At 38.9% G+C, this 27,326-nt stretch overlaps 2 long non-coding RNA genes across 3 annotated transcripts; one reads left to right on the forward strand and one right to left on the reverse strand.

Annotated features, from left to right (window-relative positions):
• Window positions 1-670: 670 nt before the first annotated feature.
• Window positions 671-16,395, reverse strand: LOC143669371 (uncharacterized). 2 transcript variants are annotated; one of them, XR_013168886.1, is made up of 4 exons: window positions 15,957-16,372; window positions 15,494-15,511; window positions 15,237-15,379; window positions 671-3,071 (listed from the first exon to the last, which is right to left on the reverse strand). It is a non-coding gene; the product is annotated as an uncharacterized LOC143669371 (long non-coding RNA). The 2 variants fall into 2 exon arrangements; XR_013168885.1 differs by lacking the exon at window positions 671-3,071 and having other exon boundaries at window positions 14,105-15,379; window positions 15,957-16,395.
• LOC143669372 (uncharacterized) lies at window positions 16,134-25,118 on the forward strand. Its single transcript, XR_013168887.1, has 3 exons — window positions 16,134-16,340; window positions 20,413-20,601; window positions 24,920-25,118. It is a non-coding gene; the product is annotated as an uncharacterized LOC143669372 (long non-coding RNA).
• Window positions 25,119-27,326: the final 2,208 nt, after the last annotated feature.

The following is a 27,326-nucleotide window of genomic DNA, read 5'->3' on the forward strand; positions in this document are numbered from 1 at the left end:
AGTTTGTAGTTTGCCTTTTCATTCTCTTAAGAGGATCATTTGCAGAGCCCAAGTTTTAATTTTGATTAAGTCTAATTTATCCATTTTTCCTGATCAGTCAGGCTTTTGATATAAAATTTAAGGACGGTTTAACTACTCCTAGGATCAAAATTTTTCTCCTATGCTTTAAAAAAAAAGTTTTATAGTTTTATTTTTACATTTAAGTCTGTGATCCATCTCAAGTTAGTTTTTGTATAAGATATGAAACTTATTTACTTTTGGCCCTTAAATTTTCCTTTACTTTTTTGCAAGCCTACGCGTGTATCAGAAATAATTTGGAAGGGAGAGATTTATCAAAATTCTAGCTGTATTATAACAGGAGGTCCTTTTAGACTATCATTTTAGAATATGAATTGACTTTATATTTTAATTCTTAAACCAAAGAAATTAAGTTTTTTACTATGCAGCATGTGGACTTACCAGGTCCTAAGGAAGAGGAAGGCTTTTATCCCTGGTATATGGTTGAGAGGTTGGGAAAATTAGGGGTCTCCTTTGTTTGTTTGCTTTCTGATTAAATGCTCCTTTTGCCATGTATTATGACTCTGGTTATACAGATTCATGCAGTATAATCTTTTAATTAAACTAACACACATAAAATAAATTAGTGAATTTTAAAAATATCTTCAAATAAAAACTCTGGGCTGGCAATATTACTAGTATTACAAGCATAAATGAAGAACACAAAGCAGCCAATTTGGCATTTCTGCCCTGGCTTGAGTACTTAGATAGCTACACCATGAGCAGAAGCAGTGACAATCCAAATAACACAAGGACCTGGCAAGAAACCCTCAGAATTACCAAGAAAAGTTTCTGAAATATGAATGTAATATGAAATAATCACCATTATTAACATTATTATTAACAGTGAGCCCTGCCCTAAGTGAATACGGTAGCTTGACATATTAACCAATCATAATTGTTCACGAAGTTTTGAGTTAGGAAAGCATTCAGCTGCAAGGAACAGAAAATCCCATTACAATAACATAACAGAAGGAAATTATTTTCCTCTTGTAACAAGAAGTCTGTAGGTAGATGTGCTGATTTGAAGCTGTTATATACCCCAGAAAAGGCCATGAACTTTTAACTCATTCCTGCGGGTGTAGACCTGTTAGGCAGGACCTTTTGATTAAGTGTGTTTCCATTGAGATATGACCCACCCCCTTCAAGGTGGGTCTTAATTCTTCCTGGAGTCCTTGATAAGATAAAAGACAGAAAAAGCCCAGAGAGCTCAGAGAGAGAAAAACACCCAGAGAGCTTGGAGAGAAAGCCCTAGATATGCTAAGAAAAGACCCACAGAAGCTCAGAGAGGAAGCTACTGGAACCAGGAACTGAAAGCAATATGTGGGACTGAAGGACCAGCAGACGCCAACCAGGTGCCTTGCTATCTGACAGAGGAACTCCAGAAGCCAGTGGCCTGTCTTCAAAGTCTGGGCATCCTCCTATTGACGCTTTTATTGGGACATTTTTGGGGCCTTAGAATCGTAAATTTTAAGTTAATAAATACCCATTGTAAAAGCCCATCCATTTCTAGTATATAGCGTCTTGGCAGCGTTAGCAAACCAAAACAATATTGTTCATATTTTGGGTGAAATAATTATTTGTTGTGGGGGCTCATTATAGTCAATTGTTGTGCTGGTTTGAAATGATGTATGTACCCTAGAAAATCCGTGTTTTAATCCTAATCCCATTTTGTAAAGGCAGCCATTTCTTCTAGTCCCTATTCAGTATTGTATGTTTGAAACTATAATTAGATCATCACCCTGGAGGTGTGATTTAATCAAGAGTGGTTGTTAAATTGGATTAGGTGGAGATGTGTCTCCACCCATTCGGGTGGGTCTTGATTAGTTTCCTGGAATCCTATAGAAGAGGAAACATTTTGGAGAAAGAGAGATTCGGAGAAAGCAGAGAATGCTGCAGCACCATGAAGCAGAGAGTCCAAAAGTCAGCGACCTTTGGAGATGAAGAGGGAAAACGCCTCCCAGGGAGCTTCATGAAACTGAAAGCCAGGAGAGAAAGCCAGCAGATGACACTGGGTTCACTACGTGCCCTTCCATCTGAGAGAGAAGCCCTGATTATGTTCGCCATGTGCCTTCTCACTTGAGAGAGAAACCCTGAACTTCATTGGCCTTCTTGAACCAAGGTATCTTTCTCTGGATGCCTTTGATTGGACATTTCTATAGACTTGCTTTAATTGGGACATTTTCTCAGCCTTAGAACTGTAAACTAACAACTTGTTAAATTCCCCTTTTAAAAGCCATTCCATTCCTGGTATATTGCATTCCGGCAGCTAGCAAACTACAACAATTGTCAGCAGCTTAAGGAAGTCATCATGAATTCAGTCCCCTCTGTCTTTTACTTGCGCCTTCTTTACTAAGTGGATTTGTCTTCAAGGTTGAAAGACTGCTGCTGAATCATCGCAGGGTATCACAGCTGCACTACAGATAAGAAAGAACACAAAGGGGAGGAAGACAATTGTGAGTGAGACACAATTCCAAACCTCAAAAATCTTTCTTTTCCAGCAAATTTCCTTGGTTGTTTCTCACTTTGTATCTTCCTACTCACAAGAATGAAAAGCCAACATCTCTGAGGGTGGATGCTCCAGGCTACACATGAAGTACTAGGGATTGCTTTCATTTTAAGAGTCATTTAAAGCAACCCAGCCAGGCTCCTGCTGTGGAAATCACTAGCCACCAGCTGCATTCATGTGAATAAGTCATTGTTAATGAGATAGCATTAGCTTTACAATTCTTTATTTATCATAGAAACTGTATAGCCACTCTCCTTACTAGCAAAAACATATCAGCAATAGGAAAATGTTGATTTTAATATAAAATTATCCTTCAATAATATTAAATGAATTTTCCCCTCTCAGTTTCTTGGAGAATTTTATATGTGCTCTTCATTATAGAGCTATCACCCTTCTGAGAGATCTCAAGATGGCATTTCCTTGTATAGGTGACTCCACTGTGAGACAAGAGAGCCTTCCCAATAATGGGGCTAGCACCAGGCATTCCAAGGGACCATTTTTTTCCCTAGAAAAGAAAATACAAATGTAATTTCTGGCAAAACACTTTGAAGCATGTGTGCGTGTGTGTGTGAATATTAACAGTTATACACAGCCCACATTCCCAAATCTGGAAGAAATAAAACTTTCTTTAATATTACGAATGATTTGATTTTAATTTGGCTTTCATTTCACCTGCTAAGACAAGTTAGCCTGACTTTTTTGAGATTTTGACCACACCACAATGGCCAGAGTTGGGCATGTTTTTAGAATCCTGTACAGTGATGAGGCATGCAAATTGCTGTGGAGAATTTCTACCATCTCAGTACAGCAACTCCCACAGATCCAGCTGCTGTCTACCTTTACTGAGTCATGTTTGAGTCACTGAAATATTTTCAAGGTCAGTCTAGATTCCCGTCCCAGCCATTTTTTTATCTAGAAACTAGCTACCTCCTGGCTATTCTGCCAGAGTCCCTACATAGTGCTCCTTTCTGTTCTTCTTTCTCCTAAGCCTGGGTAAATCTGCCTCTTTTGCCTGGTGATTGACAAATCCAATGTTCCCTATGGTTTCTAGTCAAATTTTTTTTTGGTCTATGACTCAAAAATCCTCTTCTCTTCTTGGAGATTACACTTTTAAATACTAAAGGAAAAAAGACTGATAGGATTTTGACTTTGACATATTCCTGCCCTGAGACAATGAACCAAGAATCAATGAGCCAGTTACATGATTGAAGATGGTGGAAAGGAAAAGGAGAAGCGCTGGAAGGGAAAAGATCAAGGGTTAATACGGCCACAAATATTTTCTTATAGTATGTTCTCTGTGTGTGTAAAATATCCTAGCCAAAGTTAATGTCTAATATAATAGAAGAAAATTTAATCAACTGTGGGTTATATTCCTGCTCATAAATTCAAGTCATTGCTTTTGCTTCATTCTGTGTTCAGAAGTGGGAAAATAAGATATAGCAAAGAATTAAAAACCTTGTTTCTTCTCCCAAAATATTTTGATTCCATTGAGATTTAGGTTATATAAGGATAAGAAGACATACAGGAAACAAATAGGATATCACAACAATTCAATTCATAGAGAAGTACATGTGGATATAATTCAAACAGCATATGGTATGTTGCACAGGTAGACTCATAATGAACATTTGTGAATTGCTTTCCATTTTACTTGCAAGTACAATTTAATTTGATAGTCACAATAATCCTGAAAACTATGGTGTGATGATTATCTCCATTTTATAGATGAGTTTAAAAAATGAGACAGCAAGATTAAGTAATTTCTCCAAAGTTAAGCAATTAGTGGAAATTAAAGTAGGGGTGGTTCATGTGAAAAGTCTGCCCAAACTATGGCCTCTAAAAGGAAGGTGAATGATAACTAAGATATATAAGCGTATTATGTATGGATATATTTTGCACAATTGAATATTTTGTGCTAGAGCTATACTAGTGAGTTTGTTTAATACAAAGGCTCTAAATCCAATTTAATCAGAATATCTGGGAGTGATTTCCAGGGATTGGTATTTTTGAAAGGTCCCTAGGTGGCTCTAATCAGTAACCAGATTTGAAAACCACTGGTTTTGTTGTTATTGTCTCATGAGCAAAGAAGTTGTGTCAGTTTGCAAGCTGCTGGAATGCGATATACGAGAACTGAAATGGCTTATAAAAAGGGGAAAGTAAAAAGTTGCAAGTTTACAGTTCTAAGGAAGTGGAAGTGTCCAAATTAAGTAGCAAGAAGAGGTTGCCTTCACTCAAGAAAGACTGATGGATCTGGCGCACCTCTGTCAATTGGAAAGGCACCTGGTTGGCATCTGCTAGTTCCTTGGTCCTGGGCTCTGTTGCTCTCAGCCTCCATGCCCATGGGGGCTCCTCACTTTCCTTCTCCAGGGCTGCCTTTCACTTTGGGCTTCCCCTGGCTTTCTCCAGGTTCTGTCTTGCTTAACAGCTCATGGCAATGTCTGCTGGACTCCAAGCATCTCCCAATATCCATGTCTCTGCTCTCCATGTAAGAATAAAATTAAGGTTAGCTTTCACACAGAAATGGTGCAAAACAGGAGAAAGGAAACCTACTGAACAAAAGGCTGCAAAACCAGTTCAGACTGGTTTCATGGACAAGGGAAGGAGAAGAGCCTGACGTAGGCCAGGGGGTCTCCAGAAGGTGGGAAATGGTACTCACCTGGGTAAGCTAAACCTCTTGGGTAGGCTGCAGCCTCTGGAGTAACCAACCAGTGGAGAAACAGGGAAGGATCTGTGTGTTAGGTTTAGGGTTTAAATGTTGCTGCTTCTTGATGCTTGGCATGCCAGCCATCACATTTTAGTTGAGGGCCCATTCTTGCAAAATCATAAATAAATTCTTTTCTTTTCCACAACTGGGTGAGCATTTATTCTCTTTCAGGTATGGCTTTCTTTCCAATAGCCACGTGTCTGATTCTGTGTCAGCTCTGCTGTGAAAGTTCTCTCGGCTCTGAGGCTTCTGTCGTTTCTCCATGTGCTGTTGTTTTCTGAGGTTTCTACAAAATGTTTCCCCTTTTAAAGACTCCAGTGAACTAATCAAGACCCACCTGGAACGGGTGGAGTTACATCTCCATCCAATCAAAAGTCACACCCACAACTGTGCATGCCACATCTCCATGGAGATAATCTACTCAAACATTTCAATCTACAATATTAAATCAGGATTAAAAGAAATGGCTGCCTCCAGAAGATTGGATTAGGATTAAAGCATAGCTTTTCTAGGGTACATGATACTTTCAAACCAGAACAGAGGGGTATATTGAGTGGCAGATGAAGAGAGCCTACCAGAACCAAAGAGAAGGTAGAGGTTGTGAAGGGTAAGCATTCAGAGGAAGAGGAAGCAAGGAGAGCAAAAACAATTTTAACACACTATAAAATGTGCTTTAAATATCTGTGGAAAGTCATAAAATATCACTAGTACAATATGACTAAATGTACAAATTTTAAAATGTTTTTGCATGAGGAAGGACAAAGGAATGTCAATATTGCAGGGTGTTGAAAATAGATGGTAATTCATATTTTGAAACTTTAACTTATGTGTAAGACTAAAGCAAAAAATGTTTATTTGGTACAAAATTTGTGATTTGACTAGTGCATTTCCTAATATAACTTATGTGGATGGTTTAATTGAATGCCATAATTACATGGGACCTTGAGTAGGGCCTAAGATTTTGCAGATTTGTCCAGAGTGATGCCCCAATAAATCCCAGAAGGATTTGAACAGTGAATAAAAAAGTATTTGCAAAGTCCCTTTGGGGGAATGGCGAGAAAGGGGGAAAATTCAACTTCCCCATGTGGAGAATTTCTGATATTCTCACAAGCAGTGGGTACAACCAAAGCAATAGGCTGAGCCCTCAATCTTGGGGTTTGTTCATATGAAACTTATCCCTACAAAGGATAGCTAAGCCGACTTAGAATTAGGCCAAAGAGTCAACCCCAGAGAACCTCTTCTGTTGCTCAGATGTGGCCTCTCTTTCTCAGCCAACATGACAAAAAAACTCACTGCCCTCTCCCACTCTATGTGGGACATGACTCCTAGAGATGTAAACCTTCCTGGCAACGTGGACAGATATCCTAGAATGAGCTGGGTCTCAGCATCAAGGAAATGAGAAAATCTTCTAGACCAAAAGGGGGAAGAGAGAAATGAGACAAAATAAAGTGTCAATGGCTGAGAGATTTCAAACAGAGTCAAGAGGTTATCCTGGAGGTTATTTTTATGCATTATATAGATATCATCTTTTAAGCAAAGGTATATTGGAGAGGCTGGAGGGAAGTGCCTGAAAGTGTAGAGCTGTGTTCCAGTAGCCATGCTTCTTAAAGATGATTATATAATGATAAACCTTCTTCAATGTGACTGTGTGATTATGAAAACCTTGTGTCTGATGCTCCTTTTATCTATGGTATGGACAGAGTGAAATACATGGATTAAAAATAAATAAATAATGGGAGGAACAAATGTTAAAATAAATTTAGTAGATTGAAATGCTAGTGACCAATGAAAGGGAGTGTTAAGGGGTATAAGAAAAAATAGGGGAAACAAAGGTTAAAATATACTGGGTAGATGGAAATATTAGCAATCAATGAAAGGGAGAGGTAAGGGGTATGGTGTACATGAGCTTTTTTCTTTTTTCTTTTTATTTTTTTTTCTGGAGTGATGCAAATGTTCTAAGAAATTATCATGGTGATGAATATACAACTGTGTGATGATATTGCAAGTTATTGATGATATACCAAGAATGGAACGATCCTATGGTAAAAATGTTCATGTTTGTATGTTGTTATGTTTAAAAAAGTAAATATATATATATATTTATCACTCATGAAGGACAGCATGAAAGATAATAAATTTTGCTTTCTATTAATAATTTCAGATATTATTGAAATTTACAAAGAACTTACTCAAATGTATTTACTCTTTAAAATTTTTTTCCAGCCCTTTGGGGTCCCTATTAACCATAACTACAAATGTTCCAGAGTAGCTTTTGGTTTTTGAGGTGGCTAGAATAATAGGATTTTTCTTTCTATACAAATGCATGACCTATAACCAAATAAAAGTGTTTTCTTAACCAAAACACCTTTGATCATCTTTAGTACTGACATAAGTAAATTGATCTCTCAAATGGTTGTACAGATTTAAACTCCCATAAACACTGTGTAAGAGGTTATATTCCTTTACATGCTTACTGGTGTTCCTGGATTTTTAATTTTTGCCAAATGAATGAAATGAACCAAAGAGATATGAGTACAAGGACATATGTAAAAGAATAGAAGGTAAACTTTCCATTTGTAGGAGGACAAAGAAACTATAGACAAAATAATTAGTTGAATGACATACAGCAGTTAAAATATATTAACTGGATCTACTAGTTTCAATATATCAAAATACTAAACTTAATATGGAGCTGCAAAGTAAGCTGTAAAGGGATACATACAGTATGATTCCTGTTTTGGAAACACACAAACACTATAATTATGAAGCAATGCATGTGTAGTAAAAATACAAAATCGTGCATTGAGAAATGCACATCAGCTTCCAATGGTTTCCTGGGTGGAGGTGAAGGTAGAAGAAAAAGCATAAACTAGGGCCTTTAATTGCTTTTGAAATACCTTATTCTTTATCATCATGGTAAAAGACATGGGTACAAAACAGGTATAGAAATATTAGCATATTTAAATATTAGTATCCGTCTATGACAGATGGATGTATACATTACATTAATTTTCTATATGTTTACTTCAGATTTTTAAATTATTAAGTGTGATAGGTTGAATTGTGTTCTCACAAACAAATGTTCTTAATCATGATATGAGTTCCTGTGGGTGTGAACCCATTTTAAGTAGGAGCTTTTGGCGATGTTATTTTTAGTTAAGCTATGACACAGCTGAAAAAGGGTTGGTCTTAATCCACATTACTAACAGCCTTATAAAGAGAAGACTCCAGAAGCCAGAAGTTAGAGAGGGTCACAGGGGAGAAGCAGGAAGTTGCAGAAACTGGCAGAGTAGAAAGAAGAGGACAGCACCAAGTGACAGAAGACAAATAGATAAGCCAAGGACCCCAGGGTGTGCCAACAGCCAGCACCAGAATGCTAGACTCTGGGAGAAAGCAAGCCTTGCTGACATCTTGATTTGGGACTCCTTCTAGCTTCAAAATCATGAGCCAATAAAGTATTGTTGTTTAAGCCAGCCCATTGCGTGATATTAGTCTTAGCATCCTGACAAGCATTTGACATATTTTGACAGAAAGGATAAGCAGAAGTATTTTTGTAGAGGAGAGTAGGCTTAGAAAACCTGTAGAGATGGGAATAAATAGGGCATATACCTCCTCCAACCCAGGCCTTATGTCCCTGCCAGATTTAATTTTTTAACAATAAATTTCTAATCATGCAACAGTTAAAAGAAAAAAAAGATATAAACACATCAGAATGATTTAACCTGTAAACCACAGTTCTAAATTTAAAAAAAAAGATAAAATAATGGTAAAATTAAAAATGTGATCTATAGAGCACAATGCCACTTAAATTAAAAATGCAGGCAAAGGCAAACTTCACTTCCTGTTCTGTTTGAGTAACTGGTACTGAACTTTCCTTTCCACTGTAACAGCTAGAAAACTGCATAAAATATATAGAAAAACTATTTTGAAGCATTGGACAAAAAGCCACAGAGCTATGATCCCTGATAGAAGTGTTACAAAAGGTGCAAGCCTTATAATAACAAGAAGCTGCTACCTGAGCATACTCTCCAGATGAAGAGATGGGGAGAGGGAACCCAAACAAAATTATAGCCATCTCTCTGAATCAGAGCTCAAGGTTCACAAGGTGGCTAAATGTGTGATATAGAGCACCAGAGAAAAGATAGCTGTGCAGAGAAATTTTCATAGAGATACCTGTGAGTCTGCAGAGAATGAAACCCTAAGACCAGACAAATAATTGCTAGGGAGCTGTGGTAGTTAGAGTCAGTTTTCTACTTGGCCAAGTGAAGGTGTCTAGATCTATTGCTGTGGACATGAGCCAATGGCATGTGAACCTCATCTGTTGCTGATTACACCTGTAGTCGGCTAGGAGGCATGCCTGCAGCAATGAATGATGTTTGTTTTAATTGGCTGGTGCTTAAATGAGAGACCCAAAGTAGCACAGCCTTAACAGCTCAGCATACTTCATCTCAGCCATCGCAGCTCAGCCCAGGCCTTTGGAGATGCAGAAAGAAATCACCCCAGGGAAAGTTGTTGGAACCCAGAGGCCTGGAGAAAAGGCCAGCAGAGATTGCCCTGTGTCTTCTGTGTAGAAAAGAATCTCAGTTGAAAGTTAGCTGCCTTTCCTCTGAAGAACTAATGAGATAAATCCCCTTTTATTAAAAGCCAATCTGTCCCTGGTGTGTTGCATTCCGGCAGCTAGCAAACTAGAACAGGAGCTACAAGCTTAATTTCTGGAGCTCACAAAGGGATGGGAGGCACTGGAGTTCCTATAATCCAGAATGGGGGATCTCAGATACCTGACTGAGGTATTCAGTGGAGATCCCAGAAGGGGTAATGGGAGGACTTACCTAAACCTAGAAGAGAGATTACTCTAGATCTGACCTAACAAAATATTGCAAACAATTTTTAAAAGGATCAATTGATTTGCACGTAACTGAATGACAGAACAATATCCAATAATATTTAAAAGAAGATAAAATCTACACTCAAAAACTGTTATTACAATGATAAGCATCCAATAAAAAATTACTAGGCATAGGAAGAAGTAGAAAATGTGACATATAGCCTAAAGAGGGAAAAAATTAAGTCAGTAGAACCAGACCCAAAATTACATGAATGGTGGAATTAGCAAAGAGTTTAAAATAGCTATTAAAATATTTTCAAGGACTTAAAATTAAAGCATGGACATAATGAATAAAGAAATGGAAGATAAAAAAAAGAGCCAATTGGAACTTATAAAGTTGAAAACTATAATATCCATGGTAGAAAAAAAAATTCTCAGGTAGGTTTAAACAGCAGATTGGACACTACAGAAGAAAAGATCAGTTGACTTGTAGAATCAGCAAAAGAAACTATGCAAAATAAAGCACAGTGGTAAAAAAAAAAAAAAGCAGACAATTAAAATTAACAGAGCCTCACAGATTTGTGGCACAATAGCAAGTGGTCCCAGGAGAGAAGGAGAAAAAATATTTGAAGATAAAATGGCTGAACGTTTTCCAAATTTGATGCAAATCATAAACTAATAGATCGAAGAAATTCAGTAAACTCCAAATAAGAACATACTTAAAACCATGTCTTACCATTACTGGCTTTAGCAACTACCACTGCTTACTGCCTGATCTGATTCTTCATTTGAATGAGAAGCTGATATGCAGTATCGTTCCCAACCTGACCAGCTGGACTGAGATGGAATCCAGAGACCTGGCTTGCAACAGGATTCACAATAAGATCAGAAATCCAAAAACTAGAGAAAAGTCAAGTTAGGGACTACTGGGCCCAGTAAATAGTTTTATGAGAATGTTACAATTTTTCTCTGTTAAATATGAAATATGATGCCTACTGCCAATTTGAGACAGATAACCCGTTTTTTTTCTCTTAATTGCTCTTCTATTCCTAGGGGGGTTAGTTTTATTCATTTTTGAGTCATGAATGGGTGTTGGATTTCATCAGATTCCTCTTTGGCACTAATTGGAAGGTGCAGTGAGGTTCAGGATGGGTTGACCACTTGAGGGGCTATTTCATTATCCATACAAGGGGAACTATGACTAAAGCAACAGAAGTGGAAAAGGAAAAAAGAGGAAGTCTGTCATTTATATGAAATTGGAGATAAGAGAAAGGGAGATGGTAGTGATGGCTGTGAGACTTTGAGTGTGGCTTCCTAGGAGGTAACAATGGGAAAAGCACAGGAGGAAGAGTACGTTAGAGGGGAAAGATAATGTGTTCAGCTTGAAAGTTGAGTTTGAAGTGCATGAACATTCATGTACAGGCATCCACTTGACAGATAAAATCTGGGTCTTCCGGAACAAGAAAGAGGAAAAAGCCAGATTCATAAATACACTTGCATAGAGATTGTGCTGGTTTTAAAGTATTATCTTAGAAAAGCCATATTTTATTCTTGATCCAATCTTTTTGGAGCAGTGTTACTTTTAATCCCTATTCAATAATGTAGGCTGGAATCATTTGATTAGATTATTTCCATAGAGATGTAACTCACCTAATTGTGGGTATTAATCTTTCATTAGAGGGAAATGTGACTCCACCCATTCCAGGTGGGGCTTGATTAGTTTATAGGAATCCTTTAAGAAGGATGCATTTTGGAAAAACCTTCAGTGTCACAGCAGAGTGATAAGAACCACTAAGGCCTACCAGCCAGCGATCTTTGGAGATAAAGAAGGAAAATGCCCCCTGGGGAGCTTCATGAAACAAGAAGCCTAGAGAGAAAGCTAGCAGATCTGTGTCCACAATGTGCCTTTCCAGTTGAGAGAGAAACCCTGAACTTCATCGGCCTTTCTTGAGTGAAGGTAACCTCTTGTTGGTGCCTTAATTTGGACATTTTTTATAGACTTACTTTAATTTGGACACTTTCATGGCTTTAGAACTGTAAACTAGCAACTTATTAAATTCCCCTTTTTAAAAGTCATTCTATTTCTGCTATATTGCATTCTGGAAGCCAGCAAACTAGAACAAAGTTCCATTAAGGTCGCAAGAAGAAACGAGATGACCAAGGGGAGAGCACATTGGATAAAAAGCACTGAATTAGAGGAAGGAGAGCTCTCAAGAAGCTTTTGGTGACCTCTTGATAGTGTGTTCATTTGTTCATTTGCTGAATGTTTAAATGCTATTTAAAGGCACAGGGTTTAGAAAAAAATGGCTTGGTTTGGGGGTTGCAAAATTGGGGTAGAGGGCTGAGAGAAAAACAATCTTTCTCTTAAATAAGACTGAATGGTAATGAGCAAGATGAAAGAGGAAGAGATGAAAATACACTCAGGAGTTTCCATGATGAGCTTGATCTCTTCCATAAGGTGGGCCTTGAAATCTTCTGCTGAGAGAAAGGAGATAGGATAAGTTTGAGGAATGAGGAAAGTGAAAGAAGGAATGGCCGTTGAGGGAGGTTTGTAGGTCTTGACTGGGAATGAAATGAAAGATTACAGATTCTGAAAGCTCAACATCGCATAGCATAACAGAGATTCAATCAGTTCTACCTCTTAATTTTCTCCAGTAGTGTTCAGCAATTTGGGGAGCAAAGGGAAGAAAAAGCATGAAAAGTGATGGGAAGCCATAGATGCAAGTAGGAGTAGGAGTGGATTAAATAGAGATGCTCAAGAATGAACTAGAATGGGGGTTTCAGTAGGAAACAATCAGTAAGCAAACACATTGCCTTAGGTCAAATTTTCCCAAAGTGTGTTTTGTGGAACCCTAGATCCATAAAGTCTGCTTTTTTTTTAAAAAAATAATTTTTTGTCAAGTCATTTTGGAAAAACTTGGAGCATCAGAAAGGACATTAACATATTAAAAGTTCTCAGAAATCCTAAAGTAAAGATACCTATCATTTAACCTAGTATTCTTAAGCTTATGTGACCTGGAAGTACATTTTCACATAACTCACATCAACTTCAATGAAATTATATATATATGTCAAGATAAGCAAGGTTATGCCATTGCAACAAATTAATTCCCAACCTCAATAGCTGACTACAATCAATGCAGGTCAGCAAGGAGTTCTGCACCAAATAGTCACTCAGGAACACAAACTAATAGAGTTCCACCATTTGTGGTTATTTCAACATGTAAATTCAGGCTTTGTTGTGGCAGGAGAAGAAAGCACATGGAGAATTAATGCTCGCTGCGCTATGCTCTGGACTAAACTGATGCATATCACTTCTGAGAGCTCACTGACCATAACTAGTCACATGGCCCCACCTAACTGTAAGGGAATTGAGAAATGTAAAAAGCACATGGGTATTTGGTGAGTAGCAAATGATTCTGTCCCTAGTGTTCTGTAGAATACAATTGGGAAAACACTGACTGAAGTAAAAGAAAATGGAAAATTTCCAGTCCAAGAAGAGGGCTAACAAAATCTTTTCTGCTATAAAGGAGAGAAGATGCTGTTCTTCCTATAATTGAGAAGGAGGTGAAGGAGAAGAAGATAAGAGGAAGAAGAGGGTGGGCCATGGTGGCTCAGCAGGTAAGAATGCCTACCTGCCATGCCCGAGGACCCGGGTTTGATTCCTGGTGCCTGCCCATGTGAAAAAAAAAAAACAGGAAGAAGAGAAGAAGGAGAAGAAAGAAGAGAGAGAAGGATAAAGAGAGAGAGAGGAGGGGGAGGGATGGATAATTAGAGGAAAAGGAAAGGGGAAAAAGAAGAAGGAGGAGAAAGAGAAGGAGAAAAAAGGAGGAAAAAGAGGAGAAGATGCAAAAGCAGCTTCTTTTTCCATAGTAGTAATATTTATTGAAGTTATTTATTGAAGTCTTGCTATGTTTTAGGCATTTTTTCTGAACAGCAACCCAAGCAGTAAGATATATTATTATCCCCCATTTTGCAGATGAGAAAATGGAGGCTTAGGAAAGTTACCTGAGTTGCCCAAGGTCACAGAGCAAATAAGTGGAGAAGGCTACATTCAGACCATTCATCTCTAGGATTGCAAAGCCCACAATAGTAACCACTACACTCACTTGGCCCCTCCCTCTATTGTGTTCTCTATGGCCAGGACCTTTTCACATACTGTTTCTTATCTGATCTTCACAACCTTGCCAGATGGATATTGTACCCTCATTTCATAACAGATAGAAAAATAGAGATTGAACCCAATTGTCTTCACCCCCAGAACCCATTTAGTATCCTTACCCAGTCATACTTTTCTAGTGCTTTAATCACGGTATATAGTTTCTTTGTACTTCCCAAAGCTAGATTGGGCTTATACTAAATATTCCGGACCAGGCTTACAGAAATGTCTTCATTTTGCTGGGCTTGGAATGATGCTTACAGCTGTATCTAGAGCTTCTCCCTTATGATCTCTCGTCTTGTTAGCTGCACAAATTCATTCGTATCAGGAGACTTGAAACCCTTATATCTTGAACCCTGCCCCCACCAATTATATATTGTTTTGTGCATGCTCTTTCTCTCTCTCATAAAATTATGGGATTCCCCTTATATGCTTGATAGTTATTACCCAGGAAATCTTCGTGTCAACTGCAGACTTGAAGAATTAAACGTATGTAATTAAAGCTCAAAGGCAATTGTCTTTGAGGAAGGAAATCTCATGAGTAATAAGTTCCCAAGTATGTGGTCCTCTGGGTCCAAATTAAAAAGACCATGAAACCATCATCCATGGTTCTCCCAGGCATAGTGGGTTCAGTGAGGAGTTTGAGGCCCCATTTGGTTAATGTCACAAGTGACTCATAAGTCTAGCTGCTTTTTTTTTTTTTTGTAGCTAACTCAAAAGACTGAATAGTCTCAAGCCAATAGCTCCAGTGAATCTGTGGAACTGGGAAAAATAATAGTCAGAGAGGAGGGTGTCTCTTGCATCTCAAAGGAGTTACATGGTCACATAAATAACAAAAAGAAAGCTATATTGGGCAAAGGGTTCACAGGGCATATGATCCCAACAATGTAAATTACTTAGAATTTGATACAACTGCCCATGCAGAAAAATTTAAATACCAGTGGCTTAAACAATATAGGCTCTTGTTTGTTAGGTCTCTTACGTTAAAAAAAAATCCAAAGGTAGGCAATCCCTAGTTAAAATGTTGGTTCCATGATGTCACACCAGAGCCCCTCACTTCTGTGAGCTTTCTGTTCCATGTTCATGTGTCCATCCCCAGTTGCAAGATTGCTGCATTGTTCAAGGCTACAGGAAGAAGGAAGAAGAAAGGACAGACATAACGACTCCATTTAAATCTCATGAGCACCTATCCACAAGGGAGACTGGAAAATGTAGTTGTTCAGCTGGGTTCATTGGTACCTTGAATAAATTCAGGTCCTGTTATTGAGGAAGAAAGAGAAAATGCATGTTAGATAGTTCATTATGGTCACTGCCCCATAAAGAATCCAACAAACTACATCAACTTACAACCAACTTTTGGCTGTGCTTATATTCATTATGATACTTGAATTCTGGGGATCAATCACTATAGCAGATATCACCACTACTCCTAACAGTACTGATCAGCTGGCAGAAAGTCACAGGAACTGCTGCAAAGTGTGTCACCACTACTTTTTACCTGCATCTGCTCCTTGCACCTTACAAAGTCAATTAGCGTCATGCAAGACCTCAACAACAGATTCTCTTTGAGTTTGAGGACACTATTTTCACTGATGCTGACACCAGGAAGAGGGACTCTAACAGTATTCTAGTTCTTTCTTGGGTATCCTTTTTTGGGATACTCGGACCACTGAACAAACAATGATGAATCACCTTTACATACCAGGCAGAGTCGGTAAAGATGGAGAGCATTTCTACTCTTGAGAATTCAGAGACTAATGGAGAGAAGGAGCCAAGCAGACCACAATAGAATACAATGAGTACTATTAGCAGACACAGAGTAGAAGCCCATGAACCCAGAGGTGGTCACTGACTTCATAGTGGTAGATTCCAAGCTTCAGAAAACATAAGAATCCTGGGGCACCTTGTAAAAGTGCAGATTCCTAGATTTTGTCACAAGAGTTCCAAAATTCTAGCTCCAGATCTACAAATCAGAATATCTAGGTTTTTCCTAAGAATCTACACACCCAGCCCCTTCTACCCCTCAACATCTCTGATAAAGCTGACACGGTAGTGAATTCCATTTGGGGAAATTCTGCTGTAAGTGGTGAGTTTGGGATAAATATGCTGGAGAAAGAAGGTTCAGAGGCAATAACCTGTGAGGACATCCTAGGCAGAAGGGTCAGGCTGGGCAAAACCACAAAGGCCGGCAAAGTGTGATTTGCAGAGAAGAACGAGAAATTTCTGAGACTAGAACAAGGGAAGTTGAAGCCAAACTATTTATATCACTTAATCCCACAAAGGTTAAGCAGTTTTTCTCCAGTAACAAAAGGCTGTACGTTGGGCACCTGTGAACCCCGCGCTCTGAGTTTCCCAGTGAAAGGCTGGCAGAAAGAACCACTGCGTGCTTTAATTAGTCTAGAACAACCACAGATTTGCCCTAGCTCCCCTGCCTTGCCCTTTGTTCACTCCTGCCACTTTGACCTCCACTCTCTGCCATTTGCTCCCCTGAGAGTTAATGTGCTTTGTTATGCTTCTCTGGCTCAATTTCTTTTTTTGCTTCTAAAGCTTGATTTTCTGATATTCAACATCTAACAGGTTCTCAATTTTTTCCTGACTACTTCTGTCTTGCCACACCTGATTAGCCTACTTCACGGTGAAGATGAAAGCCATTTCTTCCATGGGTCAAAGGGGAGACACTGGGTTCCCACCTGGGTCAGCAATTCCACGTTGCTCTACTCGAGCTCTCAACTGGTGGGATTTGCCAGTCTTCTTCAAATTTGGTGCATGTTTCCCTGGACTCATTCCAAATGATACCCAGACAAGGATGATTACAAGGACATCATTGCCTAGCAGTATTCTTTGCTAATATTGTTCTGCCTGAAAATGCTCATGTCTTAGTTTGCTACAGCTGTCTAACAAAATATTCCAAACTGTGTGGCTTAAAATAGCAGAAATTTATTGTTTCACAGTTCTGGAAGTTGAAGTCTGAATCAAGGTATCAGTAGAGTCACATTTCCTCTGAAATCTGTAGGATCTGTCAGTAAGTTGTCAAACTTCACGGCATTCTTTGTATTGTGACATAACCAATCTCTGCCTCCATCACATGGCTGTCTTCTCTTTCTGTCTGGTTTCAAATTCCTTGTCTTTATATAGATCCAAAGCTCATTGAATTAGGGCCCACCCTAATCCAGCTTGGCTTCTTCTTAACTCATCACATTTTCCAAGATTTTATTTCCAAATAAAGTGACATCCGTGGGACTAGATGCTGGGAATGAACTTATCTTTTGGGGAGACACAATTCAATGCATAGCAGTTCATCATATTCCTTTTCCCACTTCACAAAAGAAAGCTATCCCTCATCCATCCAAAATCTTGGCTTTGTTGCTTTGTTAGGGAAGGAAGCATCAAACGCTTTTATGCTAATGTAAAGGGTAAATTAAGAATAATAATAAATCACAGTCCTTAAGCATATAAGGCTTTCTTCCCCCCCCCCAACTTAATATACATTTCTATAAGTGAGGAAAGCATATTGGCCCATGTAGGCTTATAAGTCAGAATATCCAAAGCAGCAGGGTTTGTGATACTGATCCTTTTAAACATAACAGGAACTTTTGCAAGACAACCAAGATTTTTCAAAACTCAATAAATCAAACACATGAACAAAAATTTCACCTGATACCTATTAGTCATGTTTTATTTAGCAAAGCATTGAAAATGTGATTTATCAAATGATAATATGAGATATTTATTACAATTATAGTCAATTATCATCTTGTTCCATCATATAAAATATTTAACATTTCCTATCTCCTTTTAATAAGAAATAAATTTATTTAAACATATGATGAAGAATTTAAGATATCAATCTAAAAATGTGTGCACAGATTTTCAAAATCCCTTTATGAGTATCATAAGCAAATATTTAAAGGCACAGGGGTACAACACTGATATTGAGGATGACAGTTGTTTTTATTTTATTTCAGCATGTACTAAGTTCTTACTCTCTGAGTTAGGCAAATGGGTCCTCTTTAATATAAGTGCATCTCTCTGTGCCCAATAAAATGCTCAGTTTCTCAGTGACGGGTTATCTGGTCTCAGAAAGCTCTACACTCAGGTTCCCACGCTGATAAATGCATGCATAAAATTCTGGGACTGGGTTGATCACAATGTTCCAGTAATGAATAGTAGTGATGGTAGCAGAACACTGTGAGCATAATTAACAACACTGAATTCTGTATTTGAATGTGGCTGAAAGGGGAAATTTTAGGTTGCATATATGCTACTAAGAATAAAAATTTTAAAAACTAACCATAAGACAAACAGTGTGCCCTAATGTAAATGACAATCAATTGTATAAACAATTTTTTCATGAACTGTAACAAATGTACCACACTAATGCGAGGTGTTGATTATGGGTGGTATATGGGAACGCTGTATTTTATGCATGATTTTTCCTGTACACCCACAACTTTTCTAATAAAAACACTGTCCCCCAAAACAAAAGCAAAACTGTGGGACCAGGAGCTATGACTTGCCCAGTACCTGCTGACCGTGAGGCGTGCATTCTCATACGCTAGGAGCCTTCCATTCTTTGGTGTCCAAACGCACAGAGAAAAGATGACACAAACTGTACTCCAATATGGGAGAGGAGATGGGGGGTGAAGGCCCCAGGGAGTGTACAAATGATCCTTGAGACAAGATACAATGGGACTACCAATAATTCAATATACACACCTGTTTCGAGTCCTTGCTCAAGCATGTCATCCCAAAAGAGGCCCGTGACCCAGAAAGCTGGGATTCAGACAGTAAGTGAGCAAAGGGACTTGTAGGAAGAGGATACCAACATGGGGCATCCTCCACAAAGCCACCGTGGAAGATGCAGGACTTGGGCTGGACTTTGCATGATAGATAGGAAGTGGCTAATTGGAGAGAAGCAGGGGAGTTGCCCCAATCACAATCAATGAGGCAGATGTTGATTGACCAGCTGGATCTCCAGCTGCTCAGGGCTCTGGGGAGGTGGATGAGGTGGATATAAACTTGATAAGGGAGCAGGGAGAATTCGGGTCATACATGCAGAGTGGTATGTGATTAAGGCCTGAATTTGTGATACAGTGAGGACCCTGGGAATTTGGAGGTAAAGAACTGACAGTGGATCAGAACCAAGGGAAACTCTCTGCAGGATATAGACCTGAGCTGGGCTACAAAAGGTACACAGGATGTGAACGGGGTGGGAAGAGGGAAGATCAGGTAGAGTATGCCACAGAAACATAGGCTTGGGGATAGAAATAACAGCGTTGGGTTGAAATGGCTGAGAATGGGTGTGAGCATTAAAAAGGCAGGACCATGATGATATTGTGAATTACTGATTATCTATGCTAATTTTTATTTCATTTATTGATCTTTTTTGATTAATAAATTTTTAAAATTTATGAACAACAACAAAAAAAGACAGGACCATCTTTCTCTAAGCCAACTCAGCAGGTGAACTCACTGACCTCCCCGCCACATGCGGCGTGACTCCCAGGGGTGTAAATCTCCCTGGGAACATGGGACAAGACTCCCAGGATGAGCCAGCACCCAGCATCATGGGATTCAGAAAATCTTCTTGACCGAAAGGGGAAAGGGAGAAATGAGACAGAATCAAGTCTCAGTGGCTGAGAGATTTCAAACAGAGTCAAGAGTTATCCTGGAGGTTATTCTTATCCATTAAATAGTTATTTCTTTTTAGTTTCTGGAGTGGCTGGAGGGAAGTGTCTGAAACTGTTGAGCTGTGTTCTAGTAGCCTGAATTCTTGAAGAATTATAACCATTTGGCTTTTAAAATGTGACTGCATGATTATGAAAACCTTGTGTCAGAGGCTCCTTTTATGCAACGTATGGACAGAAGATGAGTTAAAAAAAAAAAAAAAGGACAACAATAAATAAATAATAGGGGAGATAAAGGGTAAAAATTGGATAAATTGAAATACTGTGGATCAATAACAGTCAGGGGAAAGGCATATGGGATGTATAAGTTCTTTTTTTCTTATTTCTTTTTTTTTGGAGTAACGCAAATGTTCTAAAAATGATCATGGCAATGATTACACAACTATGTGATGATATTGTGAGCCATTGATTGTATAATATGGTTGAACCGTATATGTGTGGATATCTCTTAATAAAAATATTTTTTTAAAGGGCAGGGCCAGCCTGTTTGCTACGAGGATGCCAGTCACTGATGAGCAAGCACTTACCAGCACTGCAGATCCGCAGTGACGAACAAGGCATGGCCTCGGCTCCCCAGCGCTGGGAAAAGCAGGCAAGACATTGCTCAAGAGTTGGGATTGTGAAGAGGGCTGGGAAGAAGAGGTTTGGATGGGCACAAAGGTATGACAAGGGTTCAGCATGGTCTGGGAATCAGGAAGAGTCTGGGGTATCAGGTCAGAGCAGGCAGGCATGGGTGATGGCCAAGCATTCCCTTTGGCACTTTATTGCTGAATACCTGTGTGACCATTTCTTGGTGGCGTGGAGGGAGGAATTTGGAAAATGAAATTATGTCAAATTGGGAAGGTTCCGAAAACCAAGGAGAAGTTCCTGGTCTTCCACACTGTATAGCGTGAAACCAACAGAAGTTCTCAGGAGGGAAATGACTTATTATTTTGCGGGAGGCCCCAGGAAGAACCCCGTAATGGCAGTTTGTAGGGTGGAACTGGAAAGTGTGAGCTAGGGAACAAGTTAGGGAGACTCTGAGAGGGTTTAGGAAAGGCATCACACACCCTGCAGGATTTGGTTCCGGGTTACAGGGAGAATGAAAGCACCCATGCAATGGATTTTTTCAGAAAAGATTTCATCACAGCTGCCTAAACTTTTGACATTCTTCCAAGGGAGTGTCTTAGATTCCAGTGGGGGGTGGGGCGGGGGTGGGGAGAGAAACATGTAGATGAATTTTAGCAAAAAACAAATATGAGACAGTTAGTATTTTGAAAATATAATTACATTTTCCACATATTCATTTCAAACGGTTATATTACTAGCCTTTTCTGTCTGTTCTCCTTTAAAAATTTTTAGTTTTCCTGTGTGAGTATAATTCCTACCTTCAAATATTTACAACTAATTCTAATGAAACTGCAGCTGTTGGTCTCACCCAACAGCACAGAGAGGAAAAAGAAGAAACAGGGACATATGCCTTCCACTGCCCAGTCATTGGCCAACAACCACAGACCGTTTGGTTGTATTTCAGGCAGTTAAAAAAGCACATGTGTTTTCTGTAGCTGTTTCCAGGGCTCTAGGTTACAGGGAACATCTGGGGTGTGTGAATAAGTCATCTTCAGCAAAACAGAGTGCAGTTTAAATGGGACACTGTGTGCAGAGGGTGACTGGCAGTAGCTGCGTGCCAGCTGGCTGAGCACTGACCATGGATCCCAGCCCATGCATCCGACCCTGGCTGAGAAGCCCGCACTGGGGAAGCAGCCAATCCTTGTGCTCTGAAGGATCTGTTCCCATATAACTTGAACACAGGCTGTCCCCGTGAGCTCAGTTGGTCTGCTGCTGGTGCCAGGAAGGCTGAGGTTGCAGGTTGGAATCTTGAATGGGTCAATCAGCTTTGGACAGAGGGAAACTTGATTCCTCTACGTACAATGCACCCCCAGCCTGGCTGGCCTCTGACAAACAGAAGCCAAGAGACACGGTGGAAGACATGGCTCAGTAGTGATGCTCTCCGCAAAATAAGCAGCAGTGAGTTCACTCATTCCCAACCCTGGGTCAGGGATTTCAGCTTCACCCACGGTGAACATCTTGTTCTTTTAGGAAACACGTCACCTGCATTGTCTTCAGTTCCCCTTTGGGAGCCGCACTATAAAGATAAAACACATTCTCATTTACTTTCTAGAAAGGCAGCAAAAGCCATGGGGTTAATCAAAGCCTTGGATCTGGAAAAGCTAAGGTTTGCTTCCCAGCTTTGAGAGAAGATAATCAGTATTTGAAATGAAAACGTGCAAGGCAAGGGAGATTGTAGGAATCTTTTTTTTAACCAGGGGGCTGAATGGTGTATGACTGTTTCAACCCCCACCTCCGCCTCGTGTGAACAGAAACAGAGAAATCATTTCTGCAAACGAGGGTCTTTAACAGCAGATGTTAAAAAGCAAATGTTTATTAATAATCTCTGAAATACTCATGATTGTAACATCTCTATTCCTCTCACCACAAGCTTAGACTTAACAAGCAACTTGGGAAAACATTGTAGCATTTCTCTTGTTTTTTGTTTGTTTTTTTTTAACTTTTTTAATGAGAAGAATCTTCACACACATACTTTCTATACATGGTGCACAATCAATGGCTCACAGTACCATCACATAGTTGTGTATTCATCACCATGATCAAATTTTTAGAACATCTGTATCACTCCAGAAAAAGAAATAAAAAGAAAAACTCATACATACCATATAACTTACCCCTCCCTCTCACTGACCGCTAATGTTTCCATCTACCCAACTTATTTTACCCTTTCTCCCCCCCAACTATTTATTTTTTAAATTTTTATCCATAAAGTAATATATCTATTTTCATTTCTAGAACCTGTGTGTTCAGTTGTGGGATCAACAATTCCATCCTGACCATAAGGGGGAAAAGAAGTGTAACAAATAAAGTATCAGTGGCTGGGAGAGTTCAAATAGGGTCGAGAGACTACTCTGGAGGTCACCTTTACACATGCTTCAGTTAGACATTGCTACCTATCATAACTTGCCAACCCCCAACCAAAACCATACCAGCCAATTCTAAAGAACACCTAGGGCAATATAGAGGATTCTACAAAGGTTCCATGCACTGTGGTAACTTTCCAGAAATCTGCAACTTCCAGATGGGTCCCTGGACTAAATAAGTCCTGAAACCTAGAGGGCCCAGCCTTTCCAGAACATCAACTACTTCCATCTCCCTACCCCTTATTATTGACAGCCCCTTCCAACATGAAAAAGTTAAAATGGCCATAGCCCAAATACCCCTAAAGACTTGGATAGAAAGATTAAAGGTGATGGTGGAGTTATATAGAGAAGGTAGGGTTTAACAAATGAATATGATTGCTGAATCATTAAATTGATATTTCTTTTAGGCTCCAGTATCTTTGAGCAGCTAGAAGTAAAAACCTAAAATTGTGGAATTGTAACCGATACCAAATTCTGAAATCTGTTCTACAACTAATTGTGCTGTGCTTTGAAATTTATTGCTTTTTGTATATATGCTATTTTTCATAAAAAAGTTTATTGTGATGATAAAAAAATATTTACTCCTTCTAGCCTCCTATGTTATAGAGTACCTAGAAGGAAAAATCTGAAAGGATGATATGGTAGCCCAGGGCAAACTCTGGGATCTACCCTGTAACTACTTGTTGAAGAATGCTTTGAAAAGTATTGCTTTTTTATTTCTTTACTTTGTGTATATGTCACATTTTACAATTTTTTTTTAAATGTGTATTCAGGTAAGGAAGACATTGTGTGTATTTTAGAACTTCACCGACTCTTTGAGACCAAAGGAAGAAAGTTTTATTATGTCCAGAACCTAGGTTTTCTATAAGCACATAATCTAACTCAATTTGTCTAGATAGATCATTTGAACAATCCAACATGGGGAGTCCAGAATAAGAATGAGAGGCTTTAATTCTGTATAGTTTGATGTAATGCCTGGATGCATCCCAGAGTATATTAAGCTGATAATAAAAAAGTATTGGCAAAGTCCCGTTAGGGATGGGGAAAAATATGAAATTATTAAATTTACTACCAGGGAAACCCCGGATACTGTGCCAAACATAGGGACAGCCAAATCAATAGGCCAAGCCCTTGATCTTGAGGCTTGCTCTTGTGAAGCTTGTGTATATAGTGGAGAAGCTTAGCATACCTAAGGTATGCCTCAGGGTTACCTCCGGAGGACCTCTTTTGTTGCTCAAATGTAGCTTCTTTCTCACTAAGCCCAGTTCTGCAAGTGAAATTATTGTCTTCCCTCCTATGTGGGACATGATATCCAGGAATGAAAGTCTCCCTGGTGGCGTGGGAGATGACTCCCAGGGATGACCCTGGCCCTGGCACCATGGGATCAGCAATGTCATTCTGACCAAAAGGGGGAAAAGAAGTGTAACAAATAAGGTATCAGTGGTGGAGAGAGTTCAAATAGAGTCGAGAGGCTACACTGTAGATTGCTCTTATGCATACTTCAGTTAGACCTTGCTACCTATCACAACTTGCCAAACCCCAACCAAAACCATTCCAGCTAATCCTAAAGAATACCTAGGGCATTATATAAGATTCTACAAAGGTTCCATGCACTAGGGTAACTTTCCAAAACCTATAACCTCCAGATGAGTCCCTAGACCAAATAAGTCCTGAAGTGCAGAGGGGCCAGCCTCTCCAGAACATCAGCTTGTTCCATCCCCCACCCCCATATGATCAACAGCCCCTTCCAACATGAAAAACTTAGAATGGGAATAGCTCAAATACCCCTAAACAGAGAGAGAAAAATCAAAGGTGATGGTGGAGTAACACAGAGAAGATCAGGTTTAACAAGTAAGTATGAGTGCTGAATCATTATGTTGATATTTCTTTTAGTCCCCAGTACCTTAGAACAGCTAGAAATAAAAACCTAAAAAAAAATTTTTAATATGTGTTCAAATATGCCATCATGATGGCTAACTATTAAAAGGTTCTCTGACCACCTACAGGAAAGAGAAGACGGTAAATCATCTCAGAACCAGGTGATCTGACTTGATCTTTGGTTTGTCTAAGAATCAAACACAGCCAATTCTAAGTTCTCATCTGACATCATGGACGAATTGGGAGTTGCCGAGCAGGGAATATATGTACAAGGAAGCCACGCTGTCTCTTTCCTTAAAGAGTCTGAGCTGCTCCAATTAAAGCTATGCCTCCAAATGCTTCCAGGCTATGGTTTTAGCTGCTCTACTTTAAGAAGGCATCAATCATATGAAGATGTTATTTTTACTTGTTTTATTGGTACCTATAATTCTTTCAATGATGTTTCCTGTTCTATGTCCAAAACTGATGTCAAGTTTTCATCTACCTCTTAAAGATACACCTTTCTGAACTCAAACCTGACATGGAGAGGGGAGGAGTTAGAGGTGCAGCAGGGACAAATGAAAACTGAAAGAAGGAAATTTTAAAAAACACATTCGTCTATTGAAATCATTAGCATGACATTTTCATTACACAAATGAATTACAGATTATTGGATGCTCCTTTTGAAAATCAAAATAGCTGTATCAAAAATATTTAGAGCCCATATATTTAAAGGTTATGTTCTCAATACATTTAGAAATACATTTGGCTGAGCTGATATTCAACTGCTTTTTAACCTACAAAAATATTAATTCCGTAAGGTTCAACTTTAATATCAAAACCCTAACAGGCAAATGGACTTAAATTATTAATAGAAAATACAAATGGCTTAAAACATGACAAATATTTAGCCTCACTAATAATCAAATAAATGTAAGTAAAAAGCAGGAATAATCCATTTTCAGCCATTGTGTTAGCAGAGATGCCTACAGAGTATGGCTGTCCCGTGCTAGTGAGTGTGTAGGGAAATAAGCACCCTTATACTTTGTTGGAGGAATGAAAATTGGTACAATCCTCTCGGATAGCTAATTGACAACAATGTAACAACATTTTTTTTTTCATGATATCTTAGTACAAGTAATTCCAGGTCTTTGAACTTACCCTAAGAAAAATATGTTCTGTCCAAAGGTATGCATTGCAGTATTCCGAGCAGTAAAAATCTCAAAGCAGTCAACATCCAACGATATAGAAATTTTTAAGTAGTGATGAAGAAGCAAGGGATGTGGAGTCAGATAAACTTGTGCATAAAGTTCCTCATTGACTGCTTAATACTTTATGGGATCTTTGACAAATTACCAACCCTCTGATCCCCAATTTAATCAATTTATATGATGATGATAATTCTTACCTCATAGGGCTGTCATTGAGATTAAATGGGAAAAACGCATGTAAATGGTTTGAACAGTGTCTGGAATATAGAAAATATCAGCTTCTCTATTGTTATTATTTGGCAACCCTCAAGAATATACAGCTCTCAAAATAATGTTTGAGAATGATTTGTAATAACATAGGAGATACCATATTATGTTTTGTGAAAATTTAAAGTATATAATTATATAAAGATTATGGTCTAGATGCTGTTAAATATGCATGGAAAAAGAAGACAAGAATGGATGAAACATATATCAATGTAACAGAGATTGTCTGGGTCTTGGTATTAGGTATGAATTTCCTAAGTGCTTTCAACTTCTTTTCCAACTTTGCTATAATGAATAGGTATCATTTTTATCATTGAAGAAGGATAAATTGTATTTTCTGAAATACATCCCTAGCCTCTGGTGTCTGCCTCCAGTAACAGCAGTGCTGGGATGAGCTGGGAAGCAGTGGACAGAGACTGAGGGAGGAGCCATAAAGACTTGGCTTGAGGCAACTGTATGTACTCATATGATAGCTCTGCAACACTGCAGATGATGACATCACCTTCACGTGGGTGGAGAGATGATTAAATGACATCAAGGCTTCACTGTCAAGACTACAGAGAAATGTCTCATTACTTAAGGTCTCTTCAGATGTTGACTCTAGCATGGTTGAAAGCCAAATTCTCTGATATCACTTTTCATTCCCTCTCCTGCTAGTGAGTGGTTGGATGGGATAAATAGCCTAAATGTTCTATCAGTTTTCATGCCCCTTTCCTTACTCCAGGCCCATTCTTTTCCTCCTCCCCTCCCTTCTAATGATAAAAATAAGATTTCTGGATCAAACGAGAGTGCCCCATCACACTCTACTGGACAGAACGGTGTCCATTGCCCTCCCTGGGACACTGTGTAATCTGTAATTCAATAAGGTAAATCAGTAAACTCTCCAGTCCTACTATAGTTGCTTTCTGGTAAGACTATATTCAGTCATGTGTGGGATGAAAATTCTACTTATGTCTTGCATAGAAGCCTATTTATGGTAAGAATCTCCATATGCTTTCAACCTGGGTATTTACCCTATGCACATTAAAACAACAATATCAACAAGCATAGTGCAATGTCAATAACAATAAGAACTAAG

Source organism: Tamandua tetradactyla, chromosome 25 (assembly GCF_023851605.1).
Source record: "Tamandua tetradactyla isolate mTamTet1 chromosome 25, mTamTet1.pri, whole genome shotgun sequence".
Classification (NCBI taxonomy): Eukaryota; Metazoa; Chordata; class Mammalia; order Pilosa; family Myrmecophagidae; genus Tamandua; species Tamandua tetradactyla.